Source organism: Mugil cephalus, chromosome 4 (genome assembly GCF_022458985.1).
Source record: "Mugil cephalus isolate CIBA_MC_2020 chromosome 4, CIBA_Mcephalus_1.1, whole genome shotgun sequence".
NCBI lineage: Eukaryota > Metazoa > Chordata > Actinopteri > Mugiliformes > Mugilidae > Mugil > Mugil cephalus.
Window position 1 is genome coordinate 27,127,371 of NC_061773.1, and position 13,415 is coordinate 27,140,785.

Sequence of the window (13,415 nt, forward strand, 5' to 3'; positions counted from 1 at the left end):
TCTGAGTCTAATATTATAAAACAATAAAAGGGTAGATGAAGCTACATTAACAGATTATTTGTCGATGCTCGGCTAATTTACCAGTAACACTAATCTACTACCAGTGTTGGAAGTAACGTGTTACAGAAGTAATGCAATTACTGTAATGTAATACTTTTTGCTATAACGTGGTCATGTAAGGCATTATAAAAAAAGTAATTGTAATATTTTACTCGGTACAAATGTCAGTAACAGCTTTACAATGTATTTTAAACCCAAAATTAACTAAATTAATTAAGTTGTGTGTTTTTATACAAATGTGAGATTAGCAGAGGAGTAAAAAAAAAAATCAAACATTGACTTCCTGTCAGTACAGAACAGCTGATTGGGGAGAAGATCTGCAGCATCAGAGTCAGACTCTACATTCATGAGATGAACACATGCTAATTATTTTCAGCTGGTCAGAGAAAAGGATACGAAGAACATTACAGTTAAGGTCACTTTGTGTGTGAAACCAAAACGTCTCTGCACCTCGAGAAAAAAACACAAGTAATTTAAGGAAACATGTAGCGTGGTGCCAACTTTCTTCAGATGTTCGGTTATGATAAACAGTAGTAGTGCACTTAAATTTAAAGTATCTCTGTCACAGTATGTATTGAACCATGAGCCATAACTGCTCCATCATATTGTACTGTTGTTAGCGTTAGCTTAGCTTAGTCATTATGGATGTACAATGAGATCTATTGAGAACGCAAAATCCATATTTCCAGTTATTTTGGTGAAAGTAACTTAAAAGTAATGTAATGCCTTACAATTCAAAGACAGTAATATTATAATGTAACTAATTACTTTGAAATTACAGTAACAAGTAAAAAGTAATGCATTACGTTTTTTTAAGTGACTTGCCCATCACTGCCTACGTACGCCTCAGAACATCCACGTGTTAAGTGAAAGTGTTGGAACACATTGGTACGAACGTCCACCAATCCGAGCCCCCCCACTCCTCCCCTTTCCTGTTCACAGCTCTCCTCCAGCCTTATTTATGTATTCAAAACAGATCCTTTACAGTGATGGCATGGAAAGTTCCCAGCATGCCTTTTAACCTGTCGTTTTTCACTCTCTCCGCAGCAGGATGTCCAGAGGAAATGCTTTATTAAGATCCTGCCGACATGAAGAGCCGCTGTGACTTACTGGTGCATTACTGTCTAAAAGGCAAAGTTATTTAGACCAATAAAAGGCTAATATATTGTTGGAGTGGAATTACACAGAAGTTATCTCTGCCTTAATAACATCACCGCAACCCCTGATGTTGTTTAGATCAATAAAGCCCATTAAAGTACAGACCTCAAGCCCAGATAAGCCTGTACTGCCACAGCAGAATACTGCTCGCAAGCATCTGAGAGAGTACAGGTCTCTCTCCAGCACGCAGAAAAAGTGGCCAAAAGGAGAAAAAAAACACTTCAAACTTAATACCATAAAACCCTTAAATCCAATGAAGTTCATCGTGTGCCCTGTGGAGCCTCCTCGCCTGCAGATAAACAAGTAGAAACCATGCTAATGGGTTTTAGATACTGGTCAGAGCACGTAAAGAAAAGCCAGCTGACGTCAGAGCTGAGGTGAAAACGTTCGACAACCATCATCTTCCTCCGCGTCTGAGTTTCCTGTCAGGAAGGTGGGCCTGAAACACTGCCGTTATTTCAACCTGTCCAACAAAGCCCTCTTTGAAGTCCTGCAGACAAAAAAAAACCCTATCTTGTCCTTTGTCCTCCGCCACCGTCCCATGAGAGATGACATTTTTACTCAGTTGCAGAGATTTGAATCAGATTTGAATCTGTGCAGCCTGAACAGTCGTCACAGTAAACTTCCACTGATTGCAGGATATGAGGCGTTTAACGGACGACGTTTAAAGCGAGTGTCTCAGCTAAAAGCCACGCACAGAGGTAGTGTCCTCACCGTGTAATCCTGGTGTTGTGAACGTCAGGCTGTGCTCATTCTTAGCAGTGTCCACCAGGTGATGCACTAAATCATGTGTGATGCTGATGTCCATCAGCAGCCTTGAATGACCACAGCCTGGCCGCTCCCCTGAAGCTCCGCCCCCCAAAACCATGATGACAGCAAAAGAAAGAAGACAACCCAGGAGTGAGTGTGTGTGTGTGTGTGTGCGTGCGTGTGTGTTTGGTGAGTCTGTGTGTCAGTGTTGGGAGTGCAGCCTTCACGTGCACTTGTGAATTGCAGCACATAGAGACACCACAGGAAACCACAGGAAACCGAGTTTTGACGCTATCTCTATAAGAACATGAAATGACAAACAAGATTTTTTTTTTTTTTTTTTTTTTTTTTTTTTTAAAGAACAACATGTCCTTTTCGCCTTATATGCCGTCAATAGGAAGTTTACAGACATCAAACTAGTCAGGTGGGTGGGGGTGCGGGGGGAAACAGCAACAGTACTGAAAACACGAGAAGAAAACAACAGCAGCAGCAACTCTTGGTGTGTATCTAAGAGGACCAGTCTGGTCAGAACGGTACTAAGACTCTCCCACAAATCCTCCCATCATCTCTCTTTGTATGTTTTTGCATTGTGTTCCACTACTCGTGCTTGTCGCTGCTGTAAGTTTCTCGACAATTCAATGTGCAAAGGAGACTTTACTGTGAATACATTTAATAATAGTTTGCATAAACATTCAAGGACTTTCCGATCTCGTCCATTTTTCTGCAGAGCTGCAGCGTTGTACCACGAGTGTGACTGCAGGCGCACACGTCCCAAGTTCATAAAACGGAATAAATTTCAAAATACCGTCAAGCTACAAATTAGTAGAATTGTTGAAACATATCACAGAGAGACCTTTAGGAGGTCTTAAAAGGAGTTTATCAGTCGACAAATACGCGACTTGGCTTTGACTTCAGGTAATTTAATCCAAACCCTTTTAGGATTTATTTTTTAAAGGCCCTGTGGAAATCTGGTGACAGCAAACGCAGACAGGCACAGACAGAACATTCATCACGGTGATGGCCGCGAATAATAACTCGGAACAATTATCAACCACGACAATGTGATATTACTCAACAATAAATATATAGCAAAAAAGGGAGAGGAGAGAGACGAGAAGGGAGAAGGACACAGAAGAGAGAGGAGATCGTCTTCCTGCAAGTGAAAGCATAAATAAAGTGTGGCACATCTTTTACCTTCTTCAATTATCTGCCTTTTGACATGCAAGCCGAGCACAGTGTAATTAACATCTCAGGAGATAATGGGGTCACTACTCACTGATCAATCTCACACATATATTATCTGCCTTTTACCAAACCAACTGCCTGTTATTCTAGGGAGGAAATGCTCCGCAGAAGATTTGCGCTTCTTCTTTTTTCTTCCTTTTTGGGTGGGGGCATTTAATAAAGCCCTGGTAATAGGCCTAATGACTCATCCAATTGAGCTCATCTTCCAAAACATCAATTAGGCTAAGGCTCAACTTACACAGGGAGCATTGTCTATCGCACAACAAAATCTATTCCCATTCATGCCAGAGGTAACTCTGCTGTCATCGTCGGTTAGAGGCAGCATCACAACACAGACAAGAAGAAACAAAAGCATTGGAGAGTCTCTAAAATAAATAAAAAACAGATCCCTCTGCGGCTATTCTCGGTAACAGGTGTTGCAGACGGATGCTCCTTCCTGATAAAAAAGAAAAACATTTAACAGCACTATCTGGAATTTATTTCACCTTCTCAGTTTGGGCTGAAGTTGCTGGTTTTTGAGCAGAGTATTATTTGGCTTATGAACAGAAGGACGCTTCGAGGTGCATTCTTGACTTATTACAACTCTTTTTCCTCTAGTAAACATCTTAGAGTAGCTCAGACTGCTTACTCACAAACTCAAAACACGAACGCAATCACAAGTAATCACTGGCTGCCATTACTTATATATAACCGAGCTCATATCTGTAGCCTTACAGACCGATACTTCAGCTGGTTAACCACTTACAATAAATACCATCCTGCCATGACAAATATCTAATCGATTAACATCTACGTACCACTTTGACAATACCAAAAAAACCCATGCGTGGGCTTTAAATAATATTTAGTAACTTCTCTCCGCTCTCATCAACAAAGGGCCTGTTCAGATGCTGCAGTAAGATTCGAGGATACGTTGAGATCAAATTTGAGAGATTTGATCTCTGACCTCGGTCGCGTGTGTCCTCATGTCTTTGGTTGTGTGAATAAAATGTGTCCTGAGTCACATTAAAGACCGTCTATACTTAACAGGGCTGCACCTGCCTAATTCATTCAGAGAAAAAAACACACAACTGCTATTATAAATGAGCACCCGACAAGGAAAAGGCAGTGTAAGTTAGTAATGAGAACATTTTAAAACATTCTGTCCTTGTAGCTGTTAAATAACTAAAAAAATAAATACATCTAAGTAAGAATTAACAAATGAAAATATTTAATAGGAATACACGAGTGTGATTCTGTGTTAATCATTTCCTCACTCACCGATGTCTTTTTTATTTTTTTTTACCTTTATTACCAGAGATTAATGGTGCGTATGGAAACTTCCAGGGTTGGAGTTATAATCTGAGTTTTGTGCAGGTCTAACTAACGTCAGGGTGGAGATCAATAAATAATAACTAAGTCATGAGGCACACACACATAAAACAGAGCTGCTCTCGGTTCTGGAGCAGCGGTAGAGATCCATTAGAGACATCAGCTGTTAAAATATTCTACTGCGCCCCGGATGATGTCGGGGTTTATTTGCAAACAGAGAAACTGAGCTCGGATGCGGAGACGCGTGTCGACCGGATCGTCCAGATCGGATCTTAATGCAGGTTCTGAACGGGCCCTGTTTTTTGCTTGTCACGGCTGACATACTAGCCCCACTACACGGCTGCACAGTGGTTCTCCCTGAGGTTATTTGCCAGATGCCTTTGAACTAACCTCAAACCAGCCCTGAGATTTGTGCTTCTCTGGTTGTGAGTTCCTCTCTCTTTCATATGTGTTGTTTCTGTCAGGCCCACAGCTTAAGTTCTCAGATCTGGAGACACACAGCTAACCAGCAGGGGTAGAAGGAGCATGGGGGGGTTGGGGGGTGGGGGGTGGGGGTGAGGGGGGGGCATGGATCAACATACAGTGCTGTACATATGACTTCTTAATGCACTGATGAGAGCTATGCTAGAATACACATACACAAGGGGGAAAGACACACTTCCTCTTTCTGAGTCTGGGCTGGTAAAAGTGTGTAATAACTGTGACCCTGAAATGACAACTGCTGTTTAAATTGCATCACGGATCACAGATCAACAGGTCTGTTAATCAAGGCTCATATATTCCACTGTGATACCGGCTTTCTAATCCTCCTCGTGCATTTTACAGGAACTGTTTTGGTCATATTAGTCTCAGGACGCGCAGGACGAGTGTCGCGCGAAGAAAGTTTTTAAACCCTGCAAATAGATGAAAGTGAGAATTACACCAGATCTTAATCACCATTTTAACCTGATGAGACCCAGTGTCCTCGTATGGGGATATTGAGTTTTAGGTTTGTTGCAGTTTATTCTGCTTTATTTAGACCTGTCGTCCTCATAAGGAGACACTTTTGTGTGACATGTACTGGTAGCGAAGGGCTAATATACTTGTTTCTTTATTCTTATTAACTTTTCTAGTTTGATATGACATAAAAATTCAACAAGTTCACAAGTGCTTGTCTGAGGACGGTGGAATTTCATCATTTCCAATTTTGCTTTTGCATTAAAAAATGTTTAAATTATATAATGTTTATACACATTAATGACTTAAGTTGTAATATACACTAAAATAATCATTCAGAAATTACTTCCAGTTCAAATACGCTTATTTTTTTATACTTTTTAGGTCCTTCTAATCCCAAACACGTAAAGATCCTAAAGAAGATGCATTTCAAACAAATGCTTGGACCTCAGGAGGTTAAAAAACAATAACCCAATACTCCAAATGCACCTGAAATAAAGGAGCCGATACACCTAATCCAGGGGAAACTGTGATTATCAAAAAGTTACTGTACTGTGGCAGTGAAGGGAACATATGTCAGCTGTTTTGAGGAGTGAATATAAGACAATTAGAGACGTGGGGGCTGTTGTACAATTTTTAAGGCATTAACAGATGTGTGCTTTACGGGGCAGGATCTCCAGAGTTTATCTGCGGCTGTCATAAAACATGCCTTTTAAAGTTTATTAATGGCCAAATGGCAGGCAGCCCGCGAGCAGAGATCAGAATGACCGTCCATCTGACGGATGAAAGTCGAGGGTCAGCAGGACTTGGGCCAGTTTCTCCTGCCACAGGTTCAGTTTTATCTGACCAATAAAAGAAAGAAGTAGTTTCTGGGTATTTTTTTCTGCTTGGGTGGTATTAAAAAAAGAAAAAAAAAGATGCTGCACACACTTGCACTTGCATCTTTAAATGAGCACTTTACTGTAATGTGAAATCTGTATTATGGGGAAACAACAGTGGTAATTGTGCTGAAATCACAGATTAGAGTGTAATTATTGGGATTTACACACACACACACACACACACACACACACACACACACCCTTGCTTTACAAGGGTGGATTCCCAGCAGGGTACCTACACACTCCCATTTTGGACTTTCCTAAAGCACACACTCTTTTTTTTTTTTCCACATTTTTTATATTATGTAACGCTTGAATACAATCTGTGTCACAAACTGCAACCTTAGCGCTTCACAGTCCTATTTCTCAGTGACCTGTGTTGACTTTGGTACCACCTCCTGGGCCCGGCAGGAAGGCATGCTGAGTGAGCTCTCTGCTGGCTGTGTCCAGACCCAGCCTCTTACACAATAGAAGCTGCCTGGCCATGCAGCAGGCCAACCCCTCCTCTCCAATAACCCACTTCCCATTCTTGATCAAACCTGGGGATTGTAGTGTGAGGGTGGAGATGAGAACGATGGGAGGAGGTGTGCGTGCGTGCGTGTGTGTGTGTGTGGTGATGGTGGTGGTGGGGGAGGGCGGCACATCCTGCGTGAAACCGCATCCTGAACAAGCATCGCTGCATCTCACTGTAAATAAATACTCTCTCCTCCATGTAGCTTCCGTCAACTGTCACCGCCTTGGCTCCCAATCACCTTCAAGTCCAAACAGGAAAGCACAGGGAGGCGAGGGAGATGGCAGATATGAGCTTTAATTTGCTTCTCACTGCACTTTAGCCCGGGTGCACACTACTTCCTATTCTCCTGCTCTGACCAGCTGCCCCGGCTTCGTTCCAGACCCTGAGTCCTTCCTGTCACCTTTCATTACCGCATTATCCAGGAGGAGGCTCCCTGTGTAGTCGGGGAAATCACCATTTGGTGGAACACCCCACCACCCCACCGCCACCTCACATCCCCACCTCATTTATGTTGCATTGTGCGAGACATTCAAAGCCACGCGCAACATCCTCAAAGGAGTGCTGCTGCCTTGTTACCTGCTAATCCCCTGTGCATTATAACGGGAGATGCAACTGAACAACAGAGCATGACGAAGGTAACAACTGAGATGTGACAGGCTCTCAATCCAGAGAGTAGCGCTTTGTGTCGCAAGAGTCTCGTCACAGTCTGTGTAAATATCTGTTAAATGATTAAAAATAAAGGCCTGATAGCTGTGACCATAAACCAACGGAAGCATTATATAATAAAAGCTTTTAAAGCTGCCGACACAACCAGGAACAGAACTCAGCCGAGGAAACCCGTATGCTAGCAGCTCCACCTCAGGTTGATGCGATTGGCTCTTGGAGGAGACTGGGGGGGATTTCTACTATTTTCCTTCGCTGCTCACAACCTTTTTGCATTGTTTTTTTTACACTTGAATGCGCTGAGCTGAAAACTGCATGCACCTGCTGACTGCAGTGTATCAGTATGTTTGCATGAACATGAAAAAAAAACAATTATTGCCTTAATCCGACTTTAACTGGACACCTTAAGTGCATGTAAAAAAACTAAAATCAGAGTTCTCCTTATCCAATTAAGACTCTCCAGCATGTATAACGTATATGTAAGAAGGTAGAAGAAGGAGAAGGTAAACAGAGCTGGTAAAGGGATAAAACAAGAAAAAGCGGTGGAATCAGCTGATGTCACTCGGGGTCAGGGGGGAGAGGCCAAAATCAACCGCGGGAATTAGTGGCGAGAAAACGAGTGTAATGTCTGAGAGAAAGACTGTGGCATATCAGAGGCAAAATGAAAAGTATTAGGACACAACACAAAACAGAAACAACAACTCAACTGTTCTTGAGAAATGTGAGATCACATCTCTCCAAAACAGAAAAAACATCACGTGAGTGTTTGTTTTATAGAACTACAACTAAGCTAATTACTGTTATGCTTTTTGTAAACAGTATAAAAGAAGCCTTTTCTTTATAACTTCGTGCTGAAACAGGTGGAGATAATATCTATTATTATTGGCAGGTAAGTCGGGTACTTTATGCAAACTTATTCCAGGGAACGCGCTATAGAAAAAAGAGCAAGTGACAGTTAAACCCAAGACTTACAGCCAACTTCACCTGATCTTATATCTTGCAATTATTCAGAAACCTACTGAATATGAGATAAAGCGAGTCGTAAATCCACTGAGCTCCACGTGCCAAGCGAGCCGCGTTGTGGCGTAGCCGTTTATGTTAAGCCGTGCCATCTTGATCAGACGGTTGCAGGCGTCTTCCATTTCGCCCGAGGGGAGGCTCGCTGGCCAGACGCATTACTTTAAAGGGCAGCATCTGACTGAGCACGTCTCAACCTGCCCACGGGGGGAGTGTGAGTGTCTCTGAGTTTGGGTGTGTTTATGTTTTATCCTCAGGACCCCCGATTGTTGTTCATTTCCTGTCCAAAGACAAAATAAGCAGCACATAAAGGCCAGAATGTGCTCTTCCCTGGCCTTCACCCACATCACAGCACTTTTCCGCACAAGTGGCTAACCAGAGATAATTATACAATTAAAACAATTTTCCGCATCTATCTGTCAGACTGCTCTAATTCACCATTCGAATGACACTAATGGGAGTAGGCCTCTTTCTCCTCTCCTTCCCCGAGCAAAGCCTTTTTTCCTCTTTAGCGCAGAACGCACCAAAGATATCTGCAACAGAGGGAAACGGACAGAGCCAAGAGGAGAGCTGGTTGTATGTGTTTAGCAGGATGTAAGAGAATAAAGTGAAGACCTGGCGGCTTTTCATTACGGCCCAAAGTGAAGAAGGAAAAAAGGAGGTTCATTAGATTGTTGGTTCAAATCAACCCAGAAAAAAAGAAGAAGAGTGACCCTCGTATTTTCAGAGACAACACTCCCTTGAACCAGGTCTGACATTAATAAATCCATGTGACAAAACAAATTACCGGAGGAGCTGAATGTGGAAAAAAAAAAAAAAAAGAGAGAGAGAGACAGGAAAACAGTCACATTACAGCTGTATGTGAAAAACAGATCTTTCATTGTCTAAAAACGAACGCTGACGTTCAATACTCACATAGAATATTCTACGGTGACTGAAGAGGAGGAGTATGCACTTTTAGACAGACCGACACAGGGTGTAAACGACAGAGGGAGGATTTAGGCAAACCTTGACCTGGATATCCTGCATCTCCGTCCACCCAGTGTAGGAACAAGGAACACAGATAGGGACAACTCCTACACAAGTTCAAGGGAAATGCTTGCATGGCGTGGCTCTGTCCTTCCCAGCCAGCTCCACTGAGTACAAAGGCAGCAGAGAGGGTTTTATGTCTGTGAACGATCCTGATGGGGATACACATATCCATTAGATGCGAGCCTGCCTGTAGAAGGGGGTCTGATATTAGCCCACAAGCAAGTGCCCCATCAGCAGAGAGGAAAAAGCTGCCTTTTATGGCAACAGATCGCAGACTCAAGCCATTGGCCACAAAGCCCACAAATGAGGCGTTAAGTGTAGTGGCAGGGCAGTGGAGAAGGAAGAGCACAGAGATATGACCCTCTTCTCATCCATGCATGAATCTGCCCTCTGCTTCTCCCCGTCTCCGTCCTTCTCTGTCTTGCTTTCTGCCACGTCTACAAATAAAAAACCATCTAAACACGCTTAACCGCCCGACAACGCTCACTGCAAAATAACAACTGTCACCTGCAGCAGAATTCATTAAAGCTTCGGTAAAGGGACCCACCGTTAACGTAATTTTCATAGTTGAATATTAATTCTTCGTCCAATATTTGGAGAGATTTCTAATGGACGTTTTCTGTAATTGATTGCCAGATAGGAGCAGGGCTAGTGCGGCAAAGTTAAAAAATACGACCTGACGTGGAGATTGGGAAGCAGAGTGCAGCGAGGGGGCCTGCTGGGACGGTTTCATCATCGTGCCTGACCCCCCCTGCTGCTGGGAATGGCAGGAGATGGTGGGGAGCGTGTGTGTGTGTGGGGGGGGGGGGGGGGAGCATGGAGGAGATAGACTTCTCTTCACAGTCAGAGATTTAATTGCACGCAGATTCCATTACCTCTGCACAAATGTCACATTCTCTTCTGATCAGGGGGCATGGCAGCCACTGGCAGCGTGGCTGGCAAGCAGCCAGGCTATAGTGCAGAAAGTGTTCAGCCAATCACGGCTCCCGGGGCAGACAGAGGTGAGCAGAGGCATAGATAGAGAAATGTACGGCAAAGATATTAAACAAAAAAAAAGAAAAAACAAAGGAGAGTCAGGAGCACGAAGGAGCTGATTGTGCAACATTCAGACAGAGGACTATGTACGTTATACTTCTTAGGGGCGCAAGTCGTTTCTATTATCATCACGAGACAAGAGAAACTTCAATGTATGCACAAAAAACTAAATTATGCAAAACCTCTGAGGATAACATTACAGCGGCCGCGAGGTGCAAACTGCCATTGGTAAGCGGAGCTTTGTTAGCAACCGCTAACCAATAGACGTTATGCACAGACGTCACAGTGAAATGTATCAGTAAATACAGCGATACCAGGAAAAATGTGGATTATCAGATCAAATTAAGGACAAATGGACTCGACAATGATTCATATGAACTAGTAGGGATCTGGAAAAGTGGATTAGCCTCAGTTTCTGTTAGCTTAAGTTAGTTTTACTTCATTTCAGTTACGATAAATGTAGCTAAATAAAAGAAGCTAATGCTTAGAGCTTTACTGAGCAGTAACATTAGCCACACAATACTGCAGCGTCTGAGCAGGCGTTAAAAGGATGATGAGTGATCACAAATATTCCGTTTATTGTTTTATTGTCGGAATTGAAATAGTTGCTGTAGGCCATAAATACTCCACGACAACAACGTCCACAAACTAATCTGACATAAGCATAAATGAATATTACCTGACACTAAATGTGAACCACAACACCAGGTTTCTGAGCCTGGATTCTAGTTGTTCCTTCTAATGCAGCGACACATTCGCGTGAGTTGGAGATACCTGTAAAAATATACATCTCTGACTGCTTTTAAAATCTGTTTGTTCACCATTTCTTTAAAGTAATTTTACAATTTAGTCACTATTAAAGCCTGTGGTTCAAACTAATGCTGCTAATCTCCATGATCAGCGGTCACTTTTTGCCACTCAGAGGCCGTAACCATGGAGACTTCGCGTTTGGTGACATCACGTACATACCCTCTATAGCCATATTCACATTCACTGACAGACTTCAGATAGTCGGCGCTGTGCTGCTCTTAACATGATGCCTCCTGTGCGTTTGGGCCGTCGGTCTGGTCCGTGCCATTTAAAAACTCTAAAGACCGACCACATGAAAAAACAAAACCGCATCAAGTGGCTCATATGTTGCCTACAAAACTGGAAAAACATAATTTGATCGCTGTCTATCTTTGGTCACTGTGGTCACCATCAACAACAACTTGGTACATTCCCTTTCCGGCTGATGGTGACATTTGTAAAAGCTGTTTTCTGAAATCTAAATTTGTTTCGGGACTTGAAAATGTGTTACAGTAATGTCATTTTGTTTCATGATGTGTAAAAGTGTTTCCTATAATGTGAATTTGTCCCAAGTTTTTTAAAAAGTGTTTCACATTTTTGTCCTGTTGGTTTGCAGCTCCCGGCCACTGTGTCACAATCTGTAAGCACTCAATTAACAATTAACTACCCTCGTCCTATAGGTCCTATAAAAATGTATTTTGAACCACTTTCTTCGACTGTAAAACATAAAAACCAGCAAACTTTCACATTTGAGCCACTAGAATATTAATTATTGAAATCAATTACACAGTACAGACAGTATCCACACATTTTAATCGGTTCTCTTTAAATAGAGAGGGAAGGTTTGAGCTGGAAACCACTCCAGCGGTTAAAATGGTTACAGCTGTATAGTCTGAAAATGTACTTCCAGCTTACTGAGGTTATTTTTTTTATTATTATTTATATATTTAAACTGATAATAGTCGTTTTACTGTTCAAATGGAGCTGCTTAAAAGTAACTAGGCAGTAAAATGACCAAGAAATGTATAGATGTTAAATCCCTGTCAGGGTCTGCTTTTGTTTTTTTGTTTTTTTTAGCGCATTCATTTCAAAGATCTGGACCTCTCAGACTAAGGGTTGTGAATTAGCCCTGATTGGTTGTACTGATTCTCCATCTGGGATACAACCATTCACAATTGCTGGCAAAAAAAAACAAAAAAACACTGGACATGCCAGCAACAATTCCCACAAAAATGCAGTCCAGGGTTTAATTTATTTAAAATAATTGCTAAATTGCACTGTAAAATGGCAATTAGATACCCCCACCCCCTACAAATAATAATAAAACAAAACATTCTGCTCTTTTCAGTACTATCCGTGTCTTTATCAATTACATCCATGCTCAGCGGCCTAAAAAAAAAAAGACAATAAAACTGATGAAAAGCTCACAATAAATCTGCTGGGATCTGCTTCAAGCTAATTGGGGCTCGATACAAATAAGCCTAATAGTCAAAATTTAACAGTGTTTTGAGACACTTCGCAGACGAAACAGCGCGCACATTAACTGTATGCAATAAGAGAAGGCTGAGTGGGAGGATTGCCACATACCCCTGATCACTGAAGCAGTGCAGGCTGGCACTCCATTCCTCCAATCAGAATTCAGCTCACAGTCTCGAGGGCAGGACCACTGAGGTTTTACAGAGGACACAAACAGAAAGAGAGAGAAGGGAGGAAGAGGAAAGATACAACGATTACAAACAGGAAGTGAAAAGGTGGGGAAAGCCCCTAGACAGGTCCGCTGAGCCCACATGTACAGAAATGACATAAGAACTGCCAAAGAGTAAACGTGATCGTCATCATCCGCAAGTATTTGATAAGTTATGACACACGGATTCCTGCAGGTATCTCCTGGCCCACATGCACATCGAACTATCGCTACTTCACATCTAAATGTATGCAGACAAAGCAAAAAATATCAGTCAAGGTGTTTGTTTATCGCAGTAATTGTTCCTGTGGTTCACTTCTCGCGTTAACATGACAAAGAA

General features: G+C 42.3%; 1 protein-coding gene across 8 annotated transcripts in view; it reads right to left on the reverse strand.

Annotated features, from left to right (window-relative positions):
* The window catches only part of foxp1b (forkhead box P1b), a 157,603-nt gene that overhangs the window by 125,672 nt on the left and 18,516 nt on the right, over window positions 1–13,415 (reverse strand). For 2 of the 8 annotated variants that reach the window (XM_047582822.1, XM_047582819.1), the window contains exon 3: window positions 12,979–13,057. The exons of the other annotated variants lie outside the window; for them this stretch is intronic. The gene's annotated coding sequence lies outside the window, so the exon portion shown is untranslated. The remainder of the gene's footprint in view (window positions 1–12,978; window positions 13,058–13,415) is intronic. 8 annotated transcript variants of the gene reach the window in all.